Here is a 26,736-nt window from a genome sequence, read left to right on the forward strand (position 1 = left end):
TTCATGCGCCATTGATGAGGTGTTGGTAGGGTAAATAAGTGTTATTTGAATTGAGACACATTTGTGATCATAGATCACTTTGGACTCAATCTTCGGGAAGTGGGAGAGGTGAAATAATGAGCTACTTAATTACCTTGATGCAGTCACTCCCGATGAGGTTATGAAGTTGACAGATGTTCACTAGATTGTTAATTTTTACAGCAGGATATCATTTGTTTGTGTGCTCTATTAGCTATAAACTTATGAGCTGAAATCCTATCTAAATTACCATCCATGGGTTAATTAAAGTCCCCACCTAGACCAACACCCGGTTGTCTGGGATGTCCGAGAGTTGTCTGCCTTGGTCCCTCCAGAAGTCTGAGGCGTTGTCATGTGGTGCATATATGTTTACAATGTAGAATTCTAAGTCCCGCTTTTTCATCTTGGAGATGAGCCATCTTCCCGCTTGATCGTGGGTGTGTGACATGATTGCTAAGTCCGATTTTATTTTTATACAAGCGGCCCCATTTTAATTACACACACACACACACTCACGCTCTCTCACACAAACACACACACTCACACGCACTCTCACACACACCCTTTATTTCCATGATACATTATCCAAAGAGCTCTTGTGCTCTACAAATGTAAGCACGCTATTCTAAATGTAAACAAGCTGTTCCCCTTTCATACTGATATGCATATTTTACACACAACGACCTACGCACACACCAGAACATGCATGCACACTACTCCTAATGTGGAACCTCATATTCTCTTCCATTAATACAACCCTCCTAATGCCAGAATCCCATGTCCTCTTTCAATGCATACATATTACTATTAATTTTAGAACCTCCTACTCTTCTTCCCTTGTTTACGCGCACACAATTCCCCAAGCAGAGAACTCCCTCTCTTTTTTTCCATCTTCCCCCCTGTTCCCACCTAAGAAACGTCTCTGTTTTATGCATGCATGCAAGGTTTCTTATACAGAGAATGCCCACTACAATACTCTACATATACTGTTGGGGAACTGGGTTGCATCAGTGGTTTAAGTTGGTGGTAACCTCCTAAGAAAATTTGGGCACTGGTGTGTATCCTGAACTGAAGTATTTGACGGTGCTGTATCATCCTGGCTTTTGCGCATTATCAAACTGTTTGATCCCAGCCAGTTTTCATCATGTGATGATAAAGGACAAAGAGGATCAATGAAATAAGGCAGCTGTCAAGGATCACACAGTATGAGTATGGGAGCGGAGTCTGGGGATTTGCTGACCCTTTACCAATTCAAAGAGTAGAAAAATCGTTTTTAAAGTAGATTTCATCCGTACCAAATTGCTGTGCCACAAGTGTTTGTCATGCTGAATTAGGCCTGTAATTTATTTTGGAGCTAATCAAGATTGAACCTGTGCTCTTGTGGCACAGATTGTGGCTTAAAGAAGAGGCCAAATCGAATAGAGACTTCCTCTCAGACATTATGAAATTGGAGCGAGCAATGAGGATACCATGGCTTAAATATGTTTTTAACTTTTTAAACGACCTCGGCCACCCAGAATATTTTTACTGATCCTAGTACCCTCGGCACTATATCAAGGAAAGAACTAAAAAAAGAGGGTTTGTTTCTGTTAGAGTCTGCCAGAATGACCACAGAGATTCTGAAACCAACAGTCTTGCATAACCAGATGGTTTTAAGTATTTTTAATGTTCAACCTTATTTAATTATTGTTCAAAGCACCTATGAAAGGTTTTTGCTGACCCGCTGTAGGATGGGAACTTTTCACAGCCTTGTTACATTTCCCACAATGAACGATTGGTCTCAAAATCTTTCACCTTGACCTTGTGATAACATTTCATTACAGACCACGATTCATGTTATTCTTTTCGGTAAATATTATTCTGTATTATGGACCACATTTTAAAAACCTATTTTTAAACAGTTTGGATTACGTCAATGCTGACATGCCCTATTGGCCTTGCAATTACTTGACAATGAGTACAGAATTTATAGTGTCACTATTTTCTTGAAAAAACTCTTTTATAGGAAACAACTGTTCAATATTTGAAAAATTCTTATTAAAAGCTCCTTAAGTTTAATACTATTTTACTCACAAAATGTTTTTAATGAACAAGTGTAAAGACTTTTTTTCTTTTTCTTGTGCTTTTATGATTGTTTTGCTCAAACATTCGAATAAAGCTTTCTTGATTGATTGGCACACAGTATGATACTAAAGGTCAAAGTGCACAGAAAACAGGAATTGTCCAGGATCAGATAATTTGTCAAGTGGGGAAGTCGGAACTGAGCACACGTTTCCTGGTTTTATGTTGTGCAATTTATCCAGTAGATGAGTATTTATAACCATAAAACATTAATGCCCCTCTCCCACCACCCTAACAACGTTGTCGGTAGTTAACCGAGAGATATGTCAGTTGTAATGTGCACCTTAATGTGCCCTACATTGCTATCATAGATGGTGCAACATTATAGTTGATTAAGAGAGGTTTTCATGTAGCAAACATCTGGAACTGAAATACTTCAAGGTGCTTTCAAATGTGATGTCAAAGGGCAAGGAGGCAAAGTGATATAAGGCAATTCCCTAGGATCACACAATTTGGTCAGATGGGGAAGCTGGGACTGATCCTGTGTTTCCTGGTTTCACAATGTGCAATTCAGTCATTAGATGGGATTCTCAGACTCTCTCCCATTTAACACTAAAGGGGACATCACAAGCTCTCTTGCCAGGTGCCTGCACCCTGGGGAGCTCAGATGCGCATAATATGCAAGCCTCATGAGATTACAGCATATCCAAGCCATCTTCGCAGTGGCCAGGAAAAAACAGAACCTGCTGTGGAACGGTCAAAAAATCATTCTCACACAGGACTACTCCAAACACACAGTGGACATAAGGAAACGTTTTCTGGCCCAAAGAGATAGATTAAGGAAGGAAAACATCCTCTTCTCATTCATAGGCCCTACGAAATTCAGAATCACTGACAAGGGCAGAACGCACATCTTCGAAGACTCCAATGACCTGTCCAGCTATCTACAAGGTCCGACTCCGCAAGAAATGGATTTCTCCCAAGCAAGCGCGAACAAGAGGAGAGCCTCGCCAGAGCTGGGGGCGAATGAATAAATGTATATCATCTCAATTTTCTGGCACTGTAGTCTTCCTCCACTACTATGCAAGCATCCATGATCTTCCTCACCATCTACCTCAGACAGGGCGCTACTTCCTTACACTTATCTACCTCAAGGGCCAGGCGGCCAAATCTAAGTCAGGGAAGGTCCTGCACGTGGATCATAAAACTGGCACACCGCTTTTGGAACACTAATAGAGCACCTCCTTGAATAAAATTTGCAGAGACAAATCACGCTGATAAGAGAACAACATAATCGCTAATATCCTTTCTAAGATCATTGCTCAGCACTGCACAGAGGAGGTTTTTGTTTTTAACAAATGTATGTACGCCACATTCCTCAAGAAGGGTGAATAAAGAAGCATGCTAAAAAAGTTGCAATTAGCTTTGAGTCTAGGGCGATTAACGCCACAGATGCATGTGTATTATGTCCCATATTTCATCCCAGGGGAAACGGAGCTGGATCTTTGCTGTCGCACGTCCAGAATTCTATGTGTAGGATGCGGGGGGAGCGTTTTTCGGGGGGGGGGTTTAGACTTTTTTACATCATGTTAGTATTGTTTGTCAGGCACTCATGCTTAGTCTCTACCCTCTGTACCCTTTTCTCTTTTCTCTTTAAACTTTTCCATCTATACTTCTGCACGCATTGTAGAGATTGAAACCAGGCGTGGGCACGGAGAAGTTTGACACAGAAAGCACATTCACGAAGTCCCAGTAAGAGTAGGAGTAATAACATACGGAGAGTGAACATGGCCTTGACTAATCAACCATTTCCTAGCTTAGTAAAATGACATATAACCCTAAGAAATCATTAACGTTCAACTTAAAGATAGTCTCCCTAAATGTTAAAGGCCTCAATCACCCAGTTAAAAGAAAATAAATACTTGACTACCTAGCTAAAACTAAAGCGGACATCTTTCTTCTACAGGAGACTAGGCTATCCCTGGACGATGCAAAACGGATTAGGGCGAGATGAGTTGGTCAGATGGCTTGCTCTCCGGCCGTAGGTAAGAAACGAGGAGTGATCACCTTGATAAATAGGAACTCCAAGATAAGTATAGAAGATCATCAGTGCGATTTAGAAGGGAGAATTCTATTAACACAGCTGAAAAGGGGGGCTGCAAACATTCATGTACTCAACATATACGGACCAAACACAGATGACTCCGCTTTCTGGGACAGCATCTCGGGTAGGCTGGAGATACTCCCACAAAATGACCTAACAGTGATGGCAGGTGACTTCAACATGGCGTTAGACTACACTATAGACAGACACAGTGCCATACACAACCCCCGGGGGCGCACAAAGTACTCAAAAATGTATGTACCAGATTCAATCTGAAAGACACCTGGCGACTTTAGCACCCGGACACGAGAGATTACACTTTTTACTCAAACCCACACTCATACAGCACAATTGATTACATACTGATCACAGGCACACACACCCACCTAATAGAACACACAGACATAGCCACAAGAACTATCTCAGACCATTCTTGTATCAGCCTCCTACTAAGTGGACGCCACAACGAGGATCATCCTCGTAGAAGGAGATTCAACAGTGATGTGGTGACAGACCAAAGCAACAGAACTAAAATAGAGCTAGCCATAAAAGAATACATTAACTTTAACGACACTACAGACACGGACCCAAAAAACCATGTGGGACGCTTTGAAAGCAACAGTTAGGGGGACAGTTATGGACATTAAAGGCAAGATGAACAAGAACGCAAAGGCACAGTTGGACCACTAGAATCAGACATCCAAAGACTAGAGGCAGCCCATATCTCAAACTCAAAGAACGTAGGGGTCCTTACAGATCTCACAAAGAAGAAATACAAATTCAACAGAATTCTGAGCAAGAGAGCGGGTCTGTGGATAAACCAATTTAAAGCAATAAACCTATGCGAGGCCAACAAAGCTGGGAAGATCCTGGCATCCTACCTAAAACACAAACAAAGACAGCATACCATCTCCGCAATCACAGACTCACATAACATCACACACACACAACATAAAGAAATTCTACGCATATTTAGTGTATTCTACCAGGCGCTCTACAATAAAGACAAAACGCTGGACGAAAAGGGCTACACCGATTACCTTAACAGATTAAACCTCCCAAAAATAACACCAGAAGACGCTCTCATCCTAGGGAAAGAGATCAGTTCAGCCGAAATTGAGATGGCAGTTAAGACTCTCAAAGCTAACAAGGCACCCGGGCCGGATGGATACACAGCCACTGTCTATAAAACTTTCATAACCCTGCTTCAACCAACTATGAAAAAAGTTTTTAACCATTGCGAGGGGACAGGAATGGTCTCACATACCATGTCCGAAGCGAATATTATAGTTATCCCCAAAGAGGGCAAAAATACCCAGTTCCCCCCAAAACTACAGGCCTATCTCTCTAATTAACGTTGATTGCAAGATATATGTAAAAATCCTGGCAGCAAGGCTTAATAAGGTTCTTCCACATCTTATAAGCAACACACAAGTTGGCTTCCTCAGGACACGCATGTCGCACGACAACACCAGACTTCTATGCCACATTATCGATAGAGTGGCCAAGTCGAGCAAGCCTGCAGTGGCTATCGCACTTGACGCAGAGAAGGCTTTTGATAGGGTATCGTGGCATTTCCTAGAACAGCGCATGCGGGTTTTCAACTTGGGAAACGCCTTCACAAGGAAAGTTATGGCACTATACGATAATCCTACGGCTCGCATTGTGGTCAACGGGGCTGTCTCTGAGCCCTTCAGGCTGCATAGAGGGACAAGGCAAGGATTCCCCCTGCCCCCTCATTATTCTTACTTGCACTAGAGCCTCTGATCAAAGACATCGAGACCAATGAAGAGATGAAAGGGTTTGCCATCAATGAGGTCACAATCAAGCTAGCAGCGTATGCGGATGACAGCCTTGTTGTCACTGAAAGCCCTAAAGCCTCCATCAAGGCCCTCATGGAATCCATAAACAAATATTCGGCCCATTCCGGCTATAAACTTAACAAAGATATGTCTGAATGCAAACCTCTCAATTTACACACCACTAGAGACATATTGGGGGTTTCGGGTCTCACTTGGCAAACCAGTTTCGTTAAATACCTGGGCATCTACTTTGGCAACGATCTTAAAAACACACTGGAATACAATGAAAAAATGGTGTTGGACAAGATAAAGAAGCTGCTGGAGGGATGGTCGCCAAAATTTATTACGTGTTGGGGAAGGATTGAAACAATCAAAACGATGGTAACCCCAATGATCAACTACCTGACTAATATGCTCCCTCTAATCCTCACTGACGACTTCCATCGCAAAATAGATAAGATGTTGAATAACTTCATCTGGCGAGACAAAAAAGCAAGGATTAGCCTTAAAAAACTAACACTGGCGAAAATTCTGGGCGGATTAAACCTGGCAGATTTTAAGACCTTCCAAACAGGGTAGCTACTGGATTCTACCAGACCAGGAGTACACACCTGCTTGGCTGAGAGTAGAAAGAGCTATACTAAATAACCTCGAACCATTAGCACTTCTGACAGCCAGTAAACATAAAACGTTAGTAAACCCTATACTCAAAAACACCAGAAGCGCCCTACTGAAGGTAGACCAGAAGATGGAACATAGAATAATAAATTCGAGATGGGAATCATTATGGGCAAACAATAAGATAAAATACAAAGGCAAACCGCTCTCTATGGATACGTGGAGGAAAACAAGGATTTCCCTCCCTATTCAGCTCGAAGAGGGAGTGAGTCCCACCACTTTCAGCACGCTTAAAACCAAACACAACTTGCCAGACATTGAACTTTATAATTTCCTAAAAATAAAAACTGCACTGTCCAAAGCGAGACTGTCCACTACCAAGCCTTCAATCATCCAGTATATGTCCAACCTCAATGAAATAGGTCACCAGGTGGCACACATTTACAGACTTCTACGACCGAACACATCGAAACTTAACGAGAAGACACGTAATTACTGGGAATCGCAGCTCGGAGTTACACTGAGCGAGAAAGAAACCCAATTACTATGGTCCTCCCCTACACAAAGTAAGATAACCCCGGTACTAGCTCAGACAAAATTCTGGACACTACACAAACTACACTGGACCCCAGCGCGCCTGGCGAACCTAGGCTTGAACACAAATGACCAATGCTGGAATTGTAACCGCGGAAGGTGGGATCTGGCTCACCTCATATATCACTGTCCCAAAGTCCAAGCTTACTGGGAGAAGATCTTTGCCTTTCTAAACGACATGTTAGGGTGTTCCCTTAAAACTGAGTTTGCCGCCCTGGTAACAGCCCCTATTAAGACAGAGCCAATCACACAACGGGATAACGACTTACTTGATCTCCTACTAACAGCAGGTGTAAAAATGGTTCTAAATAAGTGGAAAGACACATCCAAGGCATCGTTTAAGGGATGGCTCAACTGGGTGACGTACCTTAGAGGTGCAGATGCTGTGGCCCTACGAGACTCAGCATGGGGACAGCCCGACAGGGGAATGTGGGCATCCCTGGACAAGTACTTAGACCCCTATGAACCTCCCTGACTAAGTCTAGTATAGCGACTTGGACTCCAACCTCTCTAGACAATCGCGAGCAAGTTTTTTTTTGTCTCTCTCCACTCTGGTCCCTTCTCTCCGCTCTAGTCCCTTCTTCCCTGTACCTACCTGTGACCTTTTACAAGAACAGAGGGTGGAGAGCAGACTAAAAAGGAAACAGAAATAAACAAACTGTACCTTAATCTGTACAACCAACAGGCGCTGCCCTGTAACATCACGCGAGACAAAGTGCATGTTATATGTTTTAAGTCTATTTGTTTATTGTTTTTGTTTTTTGTTTTTGGCTTTTGTATATGACAAAATCTCAATAAAATCTTATTGAAATAAAGAAAAAATGCCTGTAAGAATTCTTTTTTGGTCAGCTTATTAAAGAAATTGTGCTGGAAAATGCACCATTTCATTCCAAGTTTTAAAGCTAATTTAACCGTTTCAATACCAAGTTTTACTTGGTAGTTTGCATAAGGGCACATGCATATGTCTGCAGTCCCACCACAGCCATTGTTCATCCTCTTCTGAAGGTGTGAATTTAACCCACGTTCCTCTCATCAGTCTTCAACAGTACTAAGAAAGTGACTCTTAACAACAACTTTCAAAATATTTAAATACATAAAATACTTAAGACTTGTCATGCAGCCCTGTTTGTCAGAAGATAAGTTGATCCTGTTCATGAATGACAAAATTATAGCTATATTTTGCTCTAAAAACCAAGGATGTTAAGTACACCTCAACCATCATGCTAACAACCTTGACCAGTTGCCCATGAGGTCACTTTTCCAGTGGGGAATTCTTTGTAGATAAAACACTGTACAGCTGCTGGAGGAACTAAAGATTCGGGTTCTGAGGCACTTCTACAGACCCATTGTGTTGTAGTCCCGGGCCTCTTCAATGGTAGTTTAAAAATAAATAATGTGGAAATTGTAAAAGTCAATGCAGGAAGTGATGTGCATCTGGAGTGGTCTTGCTGTTGAACTTGTCACAAGAAGCACTTTGTCTTTTCTCTAACTGTTCGAATACCGAAAGTGGTGCAAATCTTTCATGACTATTGGTAGTCATCTATGTGGTGATGTTTTCTTTTCTATCCTGAAGCTGCTGCATGTCACACTTATGTCATATTTTCCTGTCTTTATCAAGCAATGATCTATTCAATTTCTGAACTCTGATTCCTGCTGACATAAAGAATAGACATCCCATCCTTTCTTTTGCTATTTTAGTGTGCTGTGGTTGATAGGCCTAGGGCTTTGCAGTTAGGATGAGGCAGCCCTAGCACCTGTCTCTCCTTATGGCTTTCCGGATATGTTTTAGACACACACCAACAACGTTGGCATGAGGGAATTGCTTGACCCAAGGGCTTTGAATTACATGTCCCTGCAACAGAGAGACAAGTACAGGTAGTGAAACAAGCAGGGGACCAATCTCAAGAATGCAAGTGACCAGCAATCCCAGTAAAAAGAGCTACATAAGATGCCGCAACAAGGTTATAATACATAGAGCTGTTGTGGTTGAAGATCTCTCTCTCCCTTGCTCACTTTCCCTCTCTTTCACACACTTATCACATTCATACCCCTACTCTGGTACAAAGCCAAAAGATAACAGCCAGTAGGCTAGAGAGCACATAGATAATTAACCACTATGAGTCTTTAATCAAGCAAAAAGTAATACACACTTACTGTAGGAAATTGGGTTATTAGCTGTGCGGCCTGCACAAGTAATAGGTCCACAATTTCCCTTACTGGGAATCAAGCACCCCATTGTATTGATTGCCTGTAGGCCTCCGCCCCCCCCCCCCCCGGCCTCCTTTGTAACCTTGGTGGTGCCCTCTGCTAGTTTTGGAGGACACCACATGCAGCAAAATATACAAACAAAGCCCCGCAGGGCATTGTGGGGCGCCCCTCCGAGAGCAGTGAATATTTGAGTTGCGGGTCTCCTGCCGCGCCAGTGAGAGCCGCATAGCTTTTTCTTTTCTTTTTTGGACGGGTAGCTGTGTTTCACCCAAGCACCCCCACGTGCCTCCTTGGATGTGGGCAGCCCAGGGAGCCAGTCGTTGCTGGCTCCTCACATGGGCAGCATCTCCTTCGCTGCCCAAGGGAGCTGACAACTCTTTTCCCCTGCCCACTCCAATGATCTCCTTCCGTGTGTTGGCTGCCCACTCTCCCCAGACAGGGAGCAGGGCAGGCCCATCACTACTAGGGCGGCGTGACTGCTCTCACCCTGACCTCCTCTGCTTTTGGGGGGTGGGGTTCTGGGGATAGGGTCCCTTCCAATAAGAACGTCCCAGGGAATGGGGTCCCCGGTTCAGGAGAGAGTCCAGGAAGGCAACCCCGTTCACACCACCTACCACCTACCAGCAAAAATTAAACGCTGAATCCTGCCCCAAGCCCTGGCCCACCCCAGGGGTAAATAAGAAACTGCAGCGAGCCCCATGAGATTCATCGCCGGTTAAAGACCGTTGGTCCGATTTTGATGATCTTGGGTTCATTTTACTCCTGGTTGTGAACTCTAGCCACCGGGCGAGTTGCAGCAGAACTCCTCATCTCCAAAGCAGTGTACTCGCCAGGGTGCTGGATCTCCTGGCTCCCTGCCCAGCCTTCCACCTTGTCTTGGTCTCTGGGGGCAAAGGTACAGGGGTTTCCCCCAACTGGTAATCAGTGGATATAAGGGGGCCAGCCTTACTGGCCCTTGGGGCGACCCACTGGTCCTGGGGTCAACTGGGCAAAGTCCCTTAGTCATTTCTGGGCATCAGGGGGTTCCTTCTTCCAGTTCTCCATGGTAGTCCCAGGGTCCAGCAGCGAAGCACAGAGAAATCACCAGGCAATCGAGCGTCTCCCCCTTATGCAAGAGTTTTTAAAGGGAAGAGGAAGGTTCTAGAATCCAGGCACCCCTGGCCAATCCTAAGGTGCCGCGTCACATCTCCACCCCAGTCCCAACCCTCCTGCACAGCATGCTTGCACAGGTCAAAATAACATCACCCAGAAGTCACTTGTCACGTCTGCTCCTGGGGTCTCTGCTCCACCCTCGCTGTAATCACGGTCAGGGCTTTTCACACTAAAGCTTCAAAGGGAATCCCCCTGCTGGGGTGGCTCCGGTTGTCTGGGCTTCCTCCTTTGCTCAGTGAGCCTGGGCAGGCCCATCTCTGGTACATGACAGGTGATTGATTGATGCAGATCATTCCACTCTACCCCTTTCCTCCTCTGGTGCTGGGTGAAGTACTGTTTATTGCCCCCTTTGTTTGGGGAGACCTTTGTTCATGCTGCCGGAGAGAAATGTAATTAACTGGACACTGCATGGTGACAAAAGGCCTGGGCTCTGATCCTGAGCTGAGCCAAGGAAATATGACAATTCTCAATGTCCCATAAAGTGTACAGGTATGATTTTGGAAATTGCAGAATTGATTTCCCTGCAAAGATTACGCCTCAATTCAATATGTCAATGGTCTCTTTAGGTCAAATGGAAGTGAAATTGCACTCTAAGGGAGTTCTCTCCTTATGTGTACAATAAAGTGTCACTACAGACAAAACAGTAAATCACACTGACTTTCCCTATTTGTGTACACTAACACTATAAAGCCTACACCAGGTAAATAGCTAATCCTGTAGAGTCCCCATTGCACCAGGCTACCTGTTCGCAGTTACTGGGCTGCACACAACAGTAGTTTCCCACATGCATGTGTTCACCTGTAACCAACCAAGTGCCCCTTATCCTTGCTGGACACTGGTGGTTAACAAACGCAGTCCATTTGCCGATTACTGTGGGTGAGACACCTGTAGTGAAGCTCACCCTCAGTAAAAAGTCCAAAACCTTGTGATCAAAAAAGCAAAATAAATTAAATAGAATCCAAGCATACTGAATTGGTGGAATCCAATCACAGCACTTGCCTAGTGGTGGCAAAGGCTCCCTAGATAGGTCTGAACGACTAGGGATATGAACACAGTGACCTCTGGTTTGTCACAACTCATCCCTTTAATCTCCAAATGCTACCAGAGGAAAGTGGTGGAAGTTGAGCTGTACAAAAATCACATGACATACCTAGAAACGTTTACAGCATGCAGTGGAGAACATTTCTGTCTTTTAACGCTGCATTTTGGATTCATAGGAATTAGATTTGCAAACTAAGCAACAATTTATAGCAGTATTAAAAGTAATGAGCAAACAGCAGCTTTATGTCTCATCATTTTCACTGTTTTTCCTGTTCCTTTTCCTGCAAGGTGACATGGTTTAAAACGTTCACAGCCTATCAACAACAACAAAATCAATAGCCAAGCACAAATTCTGCATTGTATGCCCAACTGTACTCTAAAAGGGATGAGGTCAGAAAGAAAATTGATCTCCTCCATAATCTATCATTTTCTATGCAACAGATCCTTGTTTGTTACAGAAGCTCCGTGATTTGAGGCCACTTGAATCATGTTCTTTTATTTAGCAAAAAGGTTGTTCTTATTTTTCCAATAGAATGCACTTAACATTTTGGATAATAGGAACACACAAGGCAAAAACTGGCAAGCCAATTTTTCTCTATTCTAAATAGAGAGTATGCAATCCAAACATAATTTGTATAATTTTGGGAACATGTTGATGTCACTTTCAGATGTACCATTCAGGTGCCACAAAACTATTTTGAACATCCAATTTTGGGGGCAGTGTTATGAAGCTAGCTGCTCTCATTCGTCCTCTAAATGTGCATGGTATGGAGGAGTAGAATCTGAATTTAGGCATTGTGTATTCATATAAAACCTGTCGCAGTTCATGCCTAAAATATTTCAAAAATATGTAAAGGTTCCATGTTAGTTACTTGGGTGCATATTTTTTTCTCCCAAAATGGCCTTGACTTCAGACTGTTTGTTTTCTCGTATCCCAAGATGTGTAGATTTCTTTTTTTCCACCACTCCACCTTAAGATCATTTATTATTTTGCAGATTTTAATTTAGGCTGATTGGTTAGGGATTGCAAGCCATGGTTTCATGGTTGCCACAAGTCTGGCTGCCTAGATAGGGAAGTAGGCTCTTCTGAAAGAACTGCATTAGATTATTAGGTCTCAGCTAGCGTAGGCTGCGCACATGCGCAGTCTCGCTTGCGAGATTTTATGTTTTTGGGTAGCTTTCACTAGCAGGGTTTAAGCCCCGCCCCTCTTTTCCATTGGCTGGCGTCACTGTTTATGCTAAACGGTGGCCAGCCATTGGAAAAGAGCTTCCAGTGACGTACACTTTTCTCTTTTAGAGTCGTCCCACTTGGACTAGCTCGTCTGACTTCCTACTGTCGTAAAAGGTTTCTTATCTTCTTTATGGGGCGAAACAGATGGCCCCGTAATGAAGATAACAAACCTTTTACGCCAGCAGGGCAGTCCGTCCAAGTGGGACGGTTCCAAAAGAGAAGAGTCTCTGTCGAGGACAGGCACACGCAGCAAACTTAATCCTGGGCGTCCTCGTCGACTTTCACCCCGGTCATTCGGAAATTGCAGTGCAGTGAGGCGCGAAAGCCCACGGCTTCACTTTTTCTTTTTTGCGCATTTGGTTCTCACTCACTGATTCTGCAAAAGTCATATCTCTGTAACGTTTCCTTTCCAAACTGAAATAAGGAATGAGATGTAAAGGTGCCTTCCCGTATGATGGAGTCCTACCCCCCCCCCCCCCCCACGTCTCCCCTCCCTCGACCACAGCACCCCAGCACAAGCCTGGCAGGCTCTTCAAAGGCTCCGGAGCGGGCACCAGCCCATGGGGGTCCTATGCCATGTGCTGAAACAGCTGCTCCGAGGCGGCTGGGCAGATGCAGGTTCAAACAAAGGGAGGAAAGAGGGTGAAAACAACACACACACGGTCCCCTCCCAAGCCAAGCTGCTGTTCACCCCTGTCCAGGGACGCTTCAACGCCCTTCATTGGAAACTCAAAGTAGCCCCCAAACAAAACAAGCAGCAAAAAACATACAGCCCGAAAACTCAAAGCGAATATCACACGCTGCGGCGGGCCGTAATGCCCCGCTAAAGCCTGACCCGGGAATAATTATCAAGGGGGCGTTTAGCCTGGTTTGTAGGGGTGGGGACGTCTCTCCCCCTTTTTTTAATTAAACAAAGTAACTTTCCCAGCGGATTAGTTTAGGAAATTGTTACCCTACCTGAAAAAAGACTTTTCTTCCTGGACAGTGGGGGAAACATCAAGAGGCTGTCTTCTGTAAACACCCTCCTGTGGGTGACGTGGCCTTTCCAGCTGGCTGGCTCTTTCGAGTAGTGCATGGTTCTCATAGTGCAATAGTTAAGTATACAGGGGTAACCCTATAACCCGAGGAACCTGGGCCTCTTAGATATATGTGAACAATGGTTCCGTAGGGAAGATAATATTTACAACAAAGAAAAATCAATTAAACATAAACACAGCAATCGATGATCTAGAAAGCAATTAATCTTAAAGGATGATTAATATTTCAAAAAACGTCACAATTTATTTTTTAGTATTTCATTTGAATTTTAAATCATTCATCAACTCCTTTAGACATGTATAAAAAATGAAAAGGGCTGTATATACAATGATATTTACAAAACAACGACGCAGTGACAACGTGAATAAAGTGACTCTGTGTGATTGTGAAAAAGTGAATATGTACAGTAACAAATATAGTACAAAAAAAGTTTTTTACACGAAGAGTCCTTGGCTAAATTATAGATAGGTAATGGGCCTTGTATGGCACAAGTCCTGTAATCTGTATGTACAAGGAATTCCAATTCGTGCAGGACTATGAAACCGTCAACGTTTCGACCCTGTGTCGACCAGTTGTTCTATACGGTCATGTCGGGTCTTCTTCAGGACATTGGGAATGTATAACAGCCTGCATAAAATAGATATAGATCAATATCTCTGCTGTGTTACAAATAAAAGGGGGGAAGGAATAAGTTTCCCATAAACTCACCCAATTAAAGGCGAAAGGACGGATGTCCGACTGTATGGCGTGATTACTGCTCAGTGCCAGTCAGAGGAGAGTACCTATTGACATATGTGTCCATTAGTACTCAAAATTAAAACGTCAGTCTAATTTCAGAACCATATGGGACATGTAAAAATGATTTTTACCAGTATCGTAGGAAGTCTATATTCTTCTTCGCCTAGTCATCTACTCGTTAGCTTCGTATATCATTCTGATTAGCGTGTCCGCTGTGAATCACTGTAAATATGAACGCAAATAAGGGTATTCAGAATAATGATTGTAGAGTAAAATTAGTCGCCATTAGAGCTAAGTGGTCCATGTGGTAGCTCACCTGATTTAAGGATAATTTATTTAGCGCTGCTGGGGTCAAGGTCATCACGGCTTCACTTTTTCTTTTTTGCGCATTTGGTTCTCACTCACTGATTCTGCAAAAGTCATATCTCTGTAACGTTTCCTTTCCAAACTGAAATAAGGAATGAGATGTAAAGGTGCCTTCCCGTATGATGGAGTCCTACCCAACCCCCCCCCCCCCCCCACGTCTCCCCTCCCTCGACCACAGCACCCCAGCACAAGCCTGGCAGGCTCTTCAAAGGCTCCGGAGCGGGCACCAGCCCATGGGGGTCCTATGCCATGTGCTGAAACAGCTGCTCCGAGGCGGCTGGGCAGATGCAGGTTCAAACAAAGGGAGGAAAGAGGGTGAAAACAACACACACACGGTCCCCTCCCAAGCCAAGCTGCTGTTCACCCCTGTCCAGGGACGCTTCAACGCCCTTCATTGGAAACTCAAAGTAGCCCCCAAACAAAACAAGCAGCAAAAAACATACAGCCCGAAAACTCAAAGCGAATATCACACGCTGCGGCGGGCCGTAATGCCCCGCTAAAGCCTGACCCGGGAATAATTATCAAGGGGGCGTTTAGCCTGGTTTGTAGGGGTGGGGACGTCTCTCCCCCTTTTTTTAATTAAACAAAGTAACTTTCCCAGCGGATTAGTTTAGGAAATTGTTACCCTACCTGAAAAAAGACTTTTCTTCCTGGACAGTGGGGGAAACATCAAGAGGCTGTCTTCTGTAAACACCCTCCTGTGGGTGACGTGGCCTTTCCAGCTGGCTGGCTCTTTCGAGTAGTGCATGGTTCTCATAGTGCAGCATGGCCACCCCCGACGTTGTAAGAAGTGTTCCCTCGGAGGACGAGGTGTTCCCTCTGACCAACAACAGAGGCGAGCATTTGCTGGTTTTTTCTTGTATTAGTTAGATTACCACAGTCCTTATCGAGCGTTTGATTGATTAGTAATGCCTGCTGGTCGGAGTCAATCGAAGGCAACGGTAAAGCTAAATATGCGCTTGAGACAATCTAAGGCTGGGCGGCCAAAACGGGGCACTTTGTATTTAAGGTCACCAGATAACTTCATGTTCCCAACTCTTACATTGTTTTAAGATGCCGATTTGTTTCAGCTGAAATTAATCTAGTCTGAACTCCCAGAATTGGAGGATGTGGCCTAACGGCCAGAGTGGGGAACAAGGATCGAGCCTCAGCGTTGGCTTGACGTCCCGTGATTCTGGGCAAATCACTTAATCTCCCTACCAAAAAGGAGTGTGTCCTTGTGTAATGCAACTGGTGCCCATGTAAAGCGCTCCAATACCTCCGGGTCGAGTTTGCGCTATATAAATATGCAACAACAAAAAAATGCATTGGGCTGCTGAATGGGAACCGAAGACATGAAAACACTGACGCCATTGAGTCACGTGGTATTCACAGTTCTTACACCAGAGTCCGAAAGGATTATGACTTCAAAATAGACTTTGTAGTAAGTTATAGAAAGCAATACTATACTTTTATACTAAAAGCAATCAATTAAACGAGTAAACAGTCATAACTGTGTATTTTTAGCCACAGAGAATCTTAAGCATCGATTTCGACGGAGGACACGCATCTAGGAACAGAGTTCAGATCGCATTACACATCTGCTCTGGGGATTAATCTAGGCCTAAACAAATACATACTTTTGAAAACAAAGCCAAAGGGCCGTCCCCAAACACTTTTGTGTTTTTTTTTTTTCTTTGGAGTGTTTTACGTAGATGGATAGACAGTGACTGTGTTAACAATTTAACACAGACGAGAACAGCCTGTAAACTAAGTGACGTCAGCGCACTGTGCAGGGTCGAGTTGGGGGCCTGTGCCTGCACAAACGTCAAGACACGGAGTGCAGCTTCAGGTGGGGGCATTATGTACCAAAATTACGGGCAACGCAGGGTATCATGGCTGGGATGTGCGGCTCTATGACTCTTTAACAAATAATCTGTCGTTGGGAAAGTGTTTTTCTCTAGAACTTCTAGAGTGAGTGAGCAAAGGCCACTTAAAGTGTAGGGTGTTTAGAGAAATAGATATGAGGTGGAATGAAAACTAGCCAGAAACCAAGGATGACCAGGCGAGTGAGCCCTCGTGAATACCCAACTTTATCCAAGACTAGATATTGCTCCGAGGGGATGGGGTAAGAGATATCGCGCTGACTGCGGCTAGCCTGAGGGGCCAAATGGCCGCTGAAAAAAGACTTTTCTTCCCGGACAGTGGGGGAAACATCAAGGGGCGGTTTTCTGTAAACACCCCCCTGCGGGTGACGTGGCATTTCCAGCTGGCTGGCTCTTTCGAGTAGTGCATGGTTCTCATAGTGCAGCATGGCCACCCCCAACGTTGTAAGAAGTGTTCCCTCGGAGGACGAGGTGTCCCCTCCAGCCAACAACAGAGGCGAGCGTGTGCTGGTTTGTTTCTTGTATTAGTTAGATTACCACAGTCCTTATTGATTGATTAGTAATGTCTGCCGGTCAGAGTCAATCGAAGGCAGCGGTAAAGCTAAATATGCGCTTGAGACAATCTAAGGCTGGGCAGCCAAAACGGGTCACTTTGTATTTAAGGTCACCAGATAACTTCATGTTCCCCACTCTTACATTGTTTTAAGATGCCGATTGGTTTCTGCTGAAATTAATCTAGTCTGAACTCCCAGAATTTGAAGATGAGGCCTATCGGCCACAGTTGGGGAACAAGAATCAAGCATCGGTGTTGGATCAACATCCCGTGATTCTGGGCAAACCACTTAATCTCCCTACCAACAAGCATTAAAAATGCAATAGGTCTCGCCTTTGATTAAGTTAAAGCCATTTGCTTTGCTATAGAATACCATTAGCAAAGCAAATGGCTTTAACTTAATCAAAGGCGAGACCTATTGCATTTTCAATGCTTGTTTTTATACAGGTCCTCAAGATGTGAGCATCCAGCTAATAGTCATGGCTTTCCCCCTCCTGTTCCTAGTGAATCCTCTAAATAGTCCATTTATTTATAATGGAAGAAAGTGACATAATGGTATCCAATTCCATTTACGCATCACAGTTCCAAAATTGTATCAATGTGGCATATTTTATTTTAACAAAATATTTATGAGGAACTGGATTCTGCAATTGCTGTCCTCTTCGATTTTGGTGTTGTGCCCTCACGGAATCCATCCCTAAATCTACGGTAGACAACCTTCAAGTGTCTCATATAGCCGGTACCTGTGGTGTTTCGTCTCTTAGCCTTCACACTCCAGTTCTACTTTCTCTTGCGCTTGGCGGGATATCCGCACTTGCCACAGGTACAATTTCTGGAGATGGTACGCCTTTGAGCCACAACGACGACACAGTGTGTGCGTCTTGTTTCGGCGTTTGCCAAACAATGACGTTACCTTTGTCATCTTGACACAATGGCCGATGGGATTTGGATGGATTTCAAGTATCTTAGTTCAAAAGGTAACATCTTCAATACTCTTGGGCAACTGAGATTACCAATCATATGCTGTAATTGATCAAGCGACCTTCTGTCACACCATGCTACTATGCAACATGTTTGGTAAACTATGTAGTATTTTGAGGAGTTTGGCATTTCCATCCAACAGTCGTATCTTGGTTGCAACTAGCAAATGGCCAATCCCTTGCAGCCATGCCATGTAAGAATAGACATAACATTCTGTCTAGCTTGGAAAGAATGGGTCTGGGAAAGTCATTGGAGTGGCTGGGAAGATGTTTATGAAGCAAGGAAGAAGTATCCTTTAAAACAGACTTACATCACCATTACTGATAATGAAAGTTTCCCTTTCTCTCAGAATTACTTGAATTTCTGTACATTGGGACCATTGATTGAATACAGACTTGCACCTGCTAATAGACCTACCAGAGTGAAAACTAAACTATTCAGCATCCTGCAGCATCCATTCCCACAGCAATAGATTGCTCAGCATTGTGTACGTAGAGTAAAATGACATCTTTGTAAGACACAACATGTCTATTAGATTTCCCCGGTTGTTTTACACTAATCTCCATACACAAGTCAACAATTCACTGATGAGAGCAAAAATGAGGGGACAGCTCACATACTGGGTCAACATGGTGGTTATTTTCCAAGTGCATAGGGAACCGAAAACTTTGAGAGGGTGCAAATGATGTTGAGTCTGTGACAAAACATGCTACTGGAGTATAATGGTTCTTGACTTGAAATGCACGAACACACTCTGGATGACAGTTATGACCTTATGATTAGGTTGAGCCTACTAAACAGCACATACGGTGTCTATTGGAAAGCATATTGTGGCTTACCAAGAACTTAGAGGGGCTTGGACTGCGAGTGCTCCTTACTACTGGCTGGCTTTCCATGTAATTCTTATTTGCCTACTTCTTAATTGTGTCCCAGCTTGTCAATCTTGTGTTTCTCGGGAGGAGGAGCCAAGATGGCGACCGGGACGGCAGCGTAGACCCCCGGCTCCGTGAGCCTCCGCATCCCGCACGGATATCCTGCCTGAGATCCTCAACTTGTGCTACGTGGTCGTGTTTCTGAAGGAGAGGGGCTCCCGACTGTGTGACTCCGAGGTTTCTAGCCGTGCTATCGCCGGAGAAAACTGCATCTGAACTTTGCGGCCTGTGCGGCCCTGGAGCCGGGACATCGAGTGGATGCCGTGGCCGGGTGGCAGTGCGACAACAGCGGCCGGTGGTGACTGGGTGGAGTCGGTCCACCGGAGCGGTGCCAAACTCTGCCTACATTTCGGCGTGGTCACTTCTGCTGCCCAGTGTAGCTGACCGAGTGCATGACCGGGGGTGCAAATCTTAGATCCTCCGGTGGCTGCCCCTGCCTTGCCGGTGAGCTGCCCGGCCGCCGTCCGTATCCTGCCCCGATCATTGCGGGCCGCCCCCGGATTTCTACGGGAGCTGGTCCGTGGTGGGGACGACTGTTGCCCGTGACCACGGATAGTTTTTGCCTGCCCCCGGAACCCGGTCACCCGCGACGTGGACATCGCGACGCTTGTCCTGGGGTCCCGGCCCCGGTGAGGGTCGGGCATACTTGGCGGCCATCTTGGGTCGATGAAGCCTACCATCCTGTCCGCTGGGCCGCAGCGGGCCTGTGAGCGTACGATTTTTGGGAGTGTGGCGGCGAGATCACAGAGAGCTGAGCTGGGGTACGGCGACCTCCTCGAGGCTCTTGGTACTCTTCACTCCTCCTTGGTTCATGGTTTCGTGATCTTGGGGAGTAAGCTCGATGGTGTGGCGTCGGGGTTGGGCCAGTGGCGGCCCGCCTGTCCGCACGAACACAGAGTCTACCCACACTGCGCGCAGGAGGACGCTGTGGCGGCCCCCCCTGAGGTTAGTACACGACTGGACGCCCCGGCCAGTATGCTACAGTGTGTTCGACCTTCTGAGGGCCTGATCTGTCCCGGAGGCGTTGGACCTGAGTGGGATGTGGTGGCCTCATCCCGTGCATGCCCTCCTGCGACCCAGAGACAACTCCAGCAACTAATGTCTCTTTTGGCTGCTTCTGCCTTCCTGAACCTTGCGTGCAGTGCAGATCCTAGGGCAGCACTTGGAAGCCTGTTTCCTCACGCGGCGGACTGTGTTGATGCTCAGAGACTTCCACCCCACCTGTGTGCGTCGCTTCTCTGTCGTTGTTGGACCTTCCTCTGCCTAGGAACATTGGGTATGGTGCTGGGTCGAGGGGTTGGCATGGGCAGAATTCCGCTGAGTGGTCAGGGATGAGGCGGGCCCCTCGGGGGTGGTCGCCTAGTGGACGGGCGGGCTTGGGGTGGTGTGCTCTCCTGACATGGCTACTGGCACAATAGACGCATAATGCTCCCCATCGTGGTTTGAGAAGATTGTTTCTGTGCTGTTCCTTGTTCACTTTAGGGGAACCTTACCGTGCGGGAGGGAGAAGCCGGGGGTCTGTTATGAAGGCCCTCCTCCAGTTTATAAATACTTTCTCTACCCCCCCGTCTGGTGGGGGTTCTTTCCTACTTCTTTTTCCCTATTCTCCTACATTTCGGGTCTGGTTCCAGGGCGACATGCACACTGCTGGGGGGGGGGCCGTACTCCTCTGCAGAGGTGCAGGGTGGGGGGTTGGGGGAGGGGACTCTGTATTCCTTCATCTTTTTCCATGGCCTCCTTTTTCTTCTCTGATTCTTTTTGTCTTTCTTTTTCTGGGATCAGCGTGATACACCTCCTTTTGCTATGCCTCGTTGCCGTTCCATGTGTTCACAACTTCCGGGGTGTTCTTGGGGAGTTTTGGCGGGGGACTGCGGGCGCAGCTGTAGACTATGTTTTTCTCCATCCTGATGTTCTTGTGTTTACGCCATTGACCGAATAGATTGCTGTAAATCGCTAACGTTCATTACTCTGCATATCCGTGATTGTTGTTTTAAAATTGCTTGTCACCTGATCCTTCTGCCTTGTTTCATCATAAAATGAAAACCTTTGTCTCCTGGTGCCCTACTTACGCTGTTCACAGTATTAGCAGTACGATTTTGCTCCCTGAAGTGCTGCCTGTGTTTATACTTGTCGTTATTGCTCTGATTGCTTAGCGGCCGGCCCCGGGGGGTTGTAGGCCCATACTTGTTCTTATTGAACTGTTAATAAAGGTTTTAAAAAAAAAAAAAAAAAAAAAAAAATCTTGTGTTTCTCCCTCCCATGGAGCAGTGCCTCTATACTGTTTCTTTGATTGTCTAGCATCACTGCTTGCTTAACAAGCACCACTTTTTTCTTTTGTGTGAATATTTGTGTGAATAACTAAATTAAATTGTGGGTGTTTTCGAGCTGCCTCTCCCATGTGCGTCTCTCCTCCTTCATTCCACGTTTCTCTCTGTTGTCCAAGTGCTTCGCCTTGCGCTCACTTGTGTCCTCCTCCCCATTGCTTCCTCCTACACCGTCCGTGTTGCTTTCCCCCATGCCCTGTGTTTCTTTCTCCTCTGCCCTCCCTCTTATTGTTTTTAGTCCGCTCCAGCCCTACCACCTCTCCCTGGTGCTTTCGTATTCCCTCCGGTGTTGCTGCTGCGTCCAACTTGGATCAGTAACTTTTGTAGCTGCGCACATGACTTCAAAATGACACGAACGGTGCATCAAACGCTTTTTTTCTGTCTTTTAAACTTTAACCATGCTGATGAGCTTCAAGTCACAAAGGCGAGACCTATTGGCTTTGCTTGTTTTTAAGAGTTTTAAGGGGTTTTCGAGGTGAGTGTTTGTGGATTGTTGGAAGACAAAATATCACGAAAAGAGCCATCAGGAGTGTATGTTTTGGTTCACAACGAAGTTGCTTCAATCACCAAATATTCACTTGACTTTTAATACTGTTTTGTGGGCTGAGCAGGCAGTTGGTGGCTGTATTCTTTTGAATGTGGAAAAGACCCACACTTTTCCCTCAAATACAATGGCCTCGCTAACTTCTTGTATTCCTCAAACCAAAACATTAATTAAAAATTGTATAGCTTTAATTTGGTTCAACTGCATTTCAGTTCAACCAAAAAGTTCTTTTGTACGGGATTAATAACATCAATCCAGTCTGTTGGTTTTGTTTATGTTTCTGGAGATAAAAGGCAAAAAAAGACGTGTTTTCATCTTGAGGTGAGATTTTATGGTTTCAGGTTCTTGGACTCCTATTGATGAAGAGACCAAAGGCTTTACAAACGGGATCCTTCTTGTTTACACTCAAGGGGTGGTTGTTTTAAGTGTAAACGCTGGCTCTCAGGTGTCTAAAGGCATCCTTTGAAAAGAAAAAAAGTTTTACCTCTAGCCTGCGGTCTTCAGTTTTAATGTTTTGAGTCACACATCAGAGCTCACGCACCCACGCTGCTTTTGATGATAACGCAATTAGATGTGAATATCTCCGAGCATGAAATGCTCATCAAAGTTTTGCAGTGTATTACCATTTTTAAAAATAGAAAAATGTCATGTGGCACATTCAGTCTAGAGAAAACACCTAATTGTATTATATAGTAAGAGAATGTTTTTTTTTTTTTAAAGTTAAGTTATACCCAAATAATTATACCTTTACAAAATCAGCTATCCGACAAATGTTTTGTACCTGTTTCAATGAGTTGATTTTCCTCCTTGATGTTTGGAGCCATATTAAGATGCGGAAACATCTTTTAGTGATGGTTAAACCAAAATGTGCCACTACTGTGTATCCTTTATTTATTTAGATCTGCCACATGTGAAAGACCACATACAAGAGGCTGTTTTGAGCCTGTCTTAGCGGCCAGTTAATGTTGACAATTTCAGGCATAATTGCATAACTCTAAATTGCATTTAAAGCAAGTACATGTAATCTGATTTCACTCTTGAGACTGCCTCCACCCTTGACCATAGCTTAATGGGGACTGACATTTGGGATAATCATTTGCCCTGCACTTTCGATACCATAGTTCGATGCTCATCTCCACTCTTTAAATGTTGCCCCATTTGACAATGGCCGGTTTTATTTATATATTTTTTGCATAATGTATATTTTTATGGAGATTCGCATGTGAATTATAAGTACTCTTAAGTCTCTCTGAAATGTTAGGTATCCCTGCCATCGTATGACTGGACTGGAATCTGGCTGTTCTGTAGCTGTTTAAAAATTAGAGCTTGGTACACCAGTGAAGTGTACTAATATAGCCTTAGTGCCCGACGTGGGTCTTTAACAAGGGAGCGGGTTGTTAATGGCCAGTAGGGCCCGCTACTGAGGGCTCTAAGGCTATTAGAACATTCTGCCCTCAGAGGACAGAATGTTCTAATTTGTATAACAAAGGCATCACAGAGCCCAAGGGGGTTGAAATCCCCTCGGACTCCATGAGGCCTTTGTTCACATCAGCCATTGTGAACAAAATTGGAATGTTGATGCGTCTGGCTTCTAGCAACCATTAGAAGCCCGGAGCACTTAATTGTCTTCAGTGGAGCGCTCAGCATTCCAATGTTCTAGTAGGAGACACACCATACCCCTTTCCATTTTGCTCCCTACGCTAATGGCCCATTTTCTGCTTGGAAATGTTGTTTTTAATGATATTCAAAACTCTTCCATTATAAAATGTGTTTTGTATAAAACAACAAGTAAAATGTAGCACAGTTTTAAACATGCCAACCATTGCTACTTTTAGAAACTAATAAGCATATTGGCAAATTGTTCAGCTGTGCTTTGTAAAATAACACATTGACATAAGACGGAGATTTCAGTGCAAGAAAAGCAAGTGGGTAAGCAGATCATCACCAATGCCTCCATAACCAAAGATAACAAGGCTATAGACAAACTAAAATACATTTAAAAACCTTGGTTAAGAAAGAACTATAGATGCCCCCTTGGCCGTCGATGAGATTGCTACTGCGATTAGCTCCCTTCGCTCGGGCAAAGCCATGGGCCCCAATGGCCTGCCGATCGAACTATACAAACTACGCCCGGATAAAATCGCGCCCTTCCTTCGTCGTATGTTTCAGGAGTCGAACGAGAGGGGTTCCCTTCCCGCCGACCAGCGTCTGGCGACTATAGTCGTGATTCCTAAGGAGGGTAAACCACGTGACCGCTGTGCTTCATATAGGCCTATCTCCCTCTTAAACGCAGAACCCAAAATCCTGGCTAAAGTCCTTGCCAACCGCTTGCTGAGCGTTATCTGTGATCTGATTCATCCGGATCAATGCGGCTTCATCCCCCACCGTAATACCGCTCTCAATCTGCGGCGTCTGCACGGCGTCCTAGCTAGGGCGAAATACTTTTCTGAACCAGCCGTAGTGGTTTCCTTGGACGCCACCATGGCCTTTGATACCATCGAGTGGCTATTCCTCTGGGCGGTCTTGGAGAAGTTTGGCTTTGGGGAGGGATTTCTTAGCTGGGTGAAGCTTCTTTATGCCGGACCAATGGCTCAGGTGGTTGTCAATGGGCGGGCTTCCCGGCCTTTTGCTCTCGGGAGGGGCACTAGGCAGGGGTGCCCGTTGTCCCCTCTGCTTTTTGCTCTTGCCTTGGAGCCGCTCGCCGCCTGGCTCCGCTGGGAGCCCTCTATCAGAGGGATCCGGTGGGCCCCGGGCTTCGAGGATCGGGTCTCGCTGTACGCGGACGATATCCTTCTGTACCTCACCGCGCCGCGACAGTCGCTTAATGTTCTATTTGATGTCCTCACTTCCTTCGGGAAAAACTCGGGTTTGATAATTAACTGGTCCAAATCTTGCGTGTACCCTATCTCTGGTGGCCCTCCCATTTTGCCGCCTCTACTTCCTATCCAAACGTCCTCATCCGGCTTTAAGTACCTGGGGGTATATGTTTCGTTGGACCCGGCGGTCCGCTATGAGCAGAACCTCCTGTCTCCACTCCGACGTTTGAGGGTGGATACGGCTCGTTGGTGTAGGTTGCCCCTGTCTCCGCTTGGTCGCGCGGCCCTGTTTAAAATGATGTCCCTTCCCAGATTTCTTTACGCACTTCAGAACTCCTTTGATGTCATTCCGGTGGCCTACTTTCGGGAGGTGGAGAGTCTGCAGAGGAGACTGGTCTGGGACGGGCGGGCGCGTATCGCTCTGGCAAAGCTTACTCTCCCCTGGTATGACGGGGGCATCGCGCTTCCTGATATTAGACGGTACTATTGGGCCTCCCAACTGTCGGCAATTAACCATGCCACGTATGCTCCTGGTCTGAACCCGGCGTATGAGATGGATAAATTCCTGCTTCCCGGCGGTAATTATAACAGAGCGCTTTACTCCCGATCTGCTGGTAGGACCCTCACGGGCCCTACCAAGACTGCGGTACGGGTTTGGAAGGCGGCGAATGTAGCGATGGGCTGGAGTGAGCGTTTAACGTGTGCTACTCCCTTGTTTGCCTCAGACCGCCTGGGGAGCCTCTGGACGACGAAAGGCTTTGAGCACTGGGACACGATCGGCATTAGCAGAGTGGGGGATCTGTGGGTTAAAGGCGCGGTCAAGACCTTCGCGGCGCTCCGGAGCGAGTATGAGCTTAGTGAGAGGGAGTTTTTCCGCTACGCTCAGGTTCGGCATGCCCTGCTCTCGGTTTTTGGGGAAGGGTCCACGGTCCCTGTTTCTTCGCCCCTCGAGGACCGCATACTCGACGGTCACGTTCCCGATAGTACTATCTCTTTGATCTATAAAAAATTGATCAATAATCGGGCTGACCTCTTGGTGCGTCTACGGGAGGCATGGACGGGGGATGGGGTTGAGTTGGACGACGAGGACTGGCAGTCCGCGCTGTCATCTCCTAAGGAGGTTGCCATCCCGGCCCGTCTCCGTTTGGTCCAGCTTAAGATCCTCCATCGCGTTTACGTGACGGGTCCCCGATTGGTCTCGATGGGGTTTTCTGAGGACGGGCTCTGTAAGCGTGGCTGTGGGCACAGTGCCACCTTTCTCCACATCCTGTGGGAGTGCCGCGAGGTGGTGAAATACTGGCGTCAGGTGCATGAGGTTATGAGCCGAGTCACCGGGGTCTCGCTGTTGCCGGAGGTGCGTCGTTGTGTTCTGAATGTGTGGGAGCCCAATGATTATAACGCGGCCCAGACTCGGTGGGCGGCCCTGGGGAACATGATAGCAAAGAGGGACATAGCGCAGCTTTGGGGTTCGCAGCGGCCCCCCACCGTGTCTGTCTGGAAGGAGAACATGGACTGGTGCATGTTCAGGGAAAAGACTGTGTATGTGGCTCGTGGTAAACCCGGGGCTTGGAGCAGAATTTGGGGGCAGTGGAATGTGTATCGTGGAAGTATTTGTGCTCCCCCCCTGGTGGAAACGTCTGAGGTAGCCTTGTCCCCCTGATCCTTGATGGTTCCTTAATTATCTGGCACATCTGAGTATAGTTTTGGTATTCCCGTTTCTCCTCCCCACCCCTACCTCTTTGTTCCCCTT

At 45.8% G+C, this 26,736-nt stretch overlaps 1 protein-coding gene and 1 pseudogene across 2 annotated transcripts in view; one reads left to right on the plus strand and one right to left on the minus strand.

Annotated features, from left to right (window-relative positions):
* BRF1 (BRF1 general transcription factor IIIB subunit) overlaps positions 1 to 26,736 on the plus strand; it is a 1,136,639-nt gene that overhangs the window by 930,770 nt on the left and 179,133 nt on the right. The gene's annotated exons all lie outside the window — the stretch shown is intronic.
* On the minus strand, positions 18,017 to 18,311 carry LOC146798884 (large ribosomal subunit protein eL37-like; annotated as a pseudogene).

This window comes from Triturus cristatus, chromosome 9, assembly GCF_964204655.1.
Source record: "Triturus cristatus chromosome 9, aTriCri1.1, whole genome shotgun sequence".
Taxonomy (NCBI): domain Eukaryota; kingdom Metazoa; phylum Chordata; class Amphibia; order Caudata; family Salamandridae; genus Triturus; species Triturus cristatus.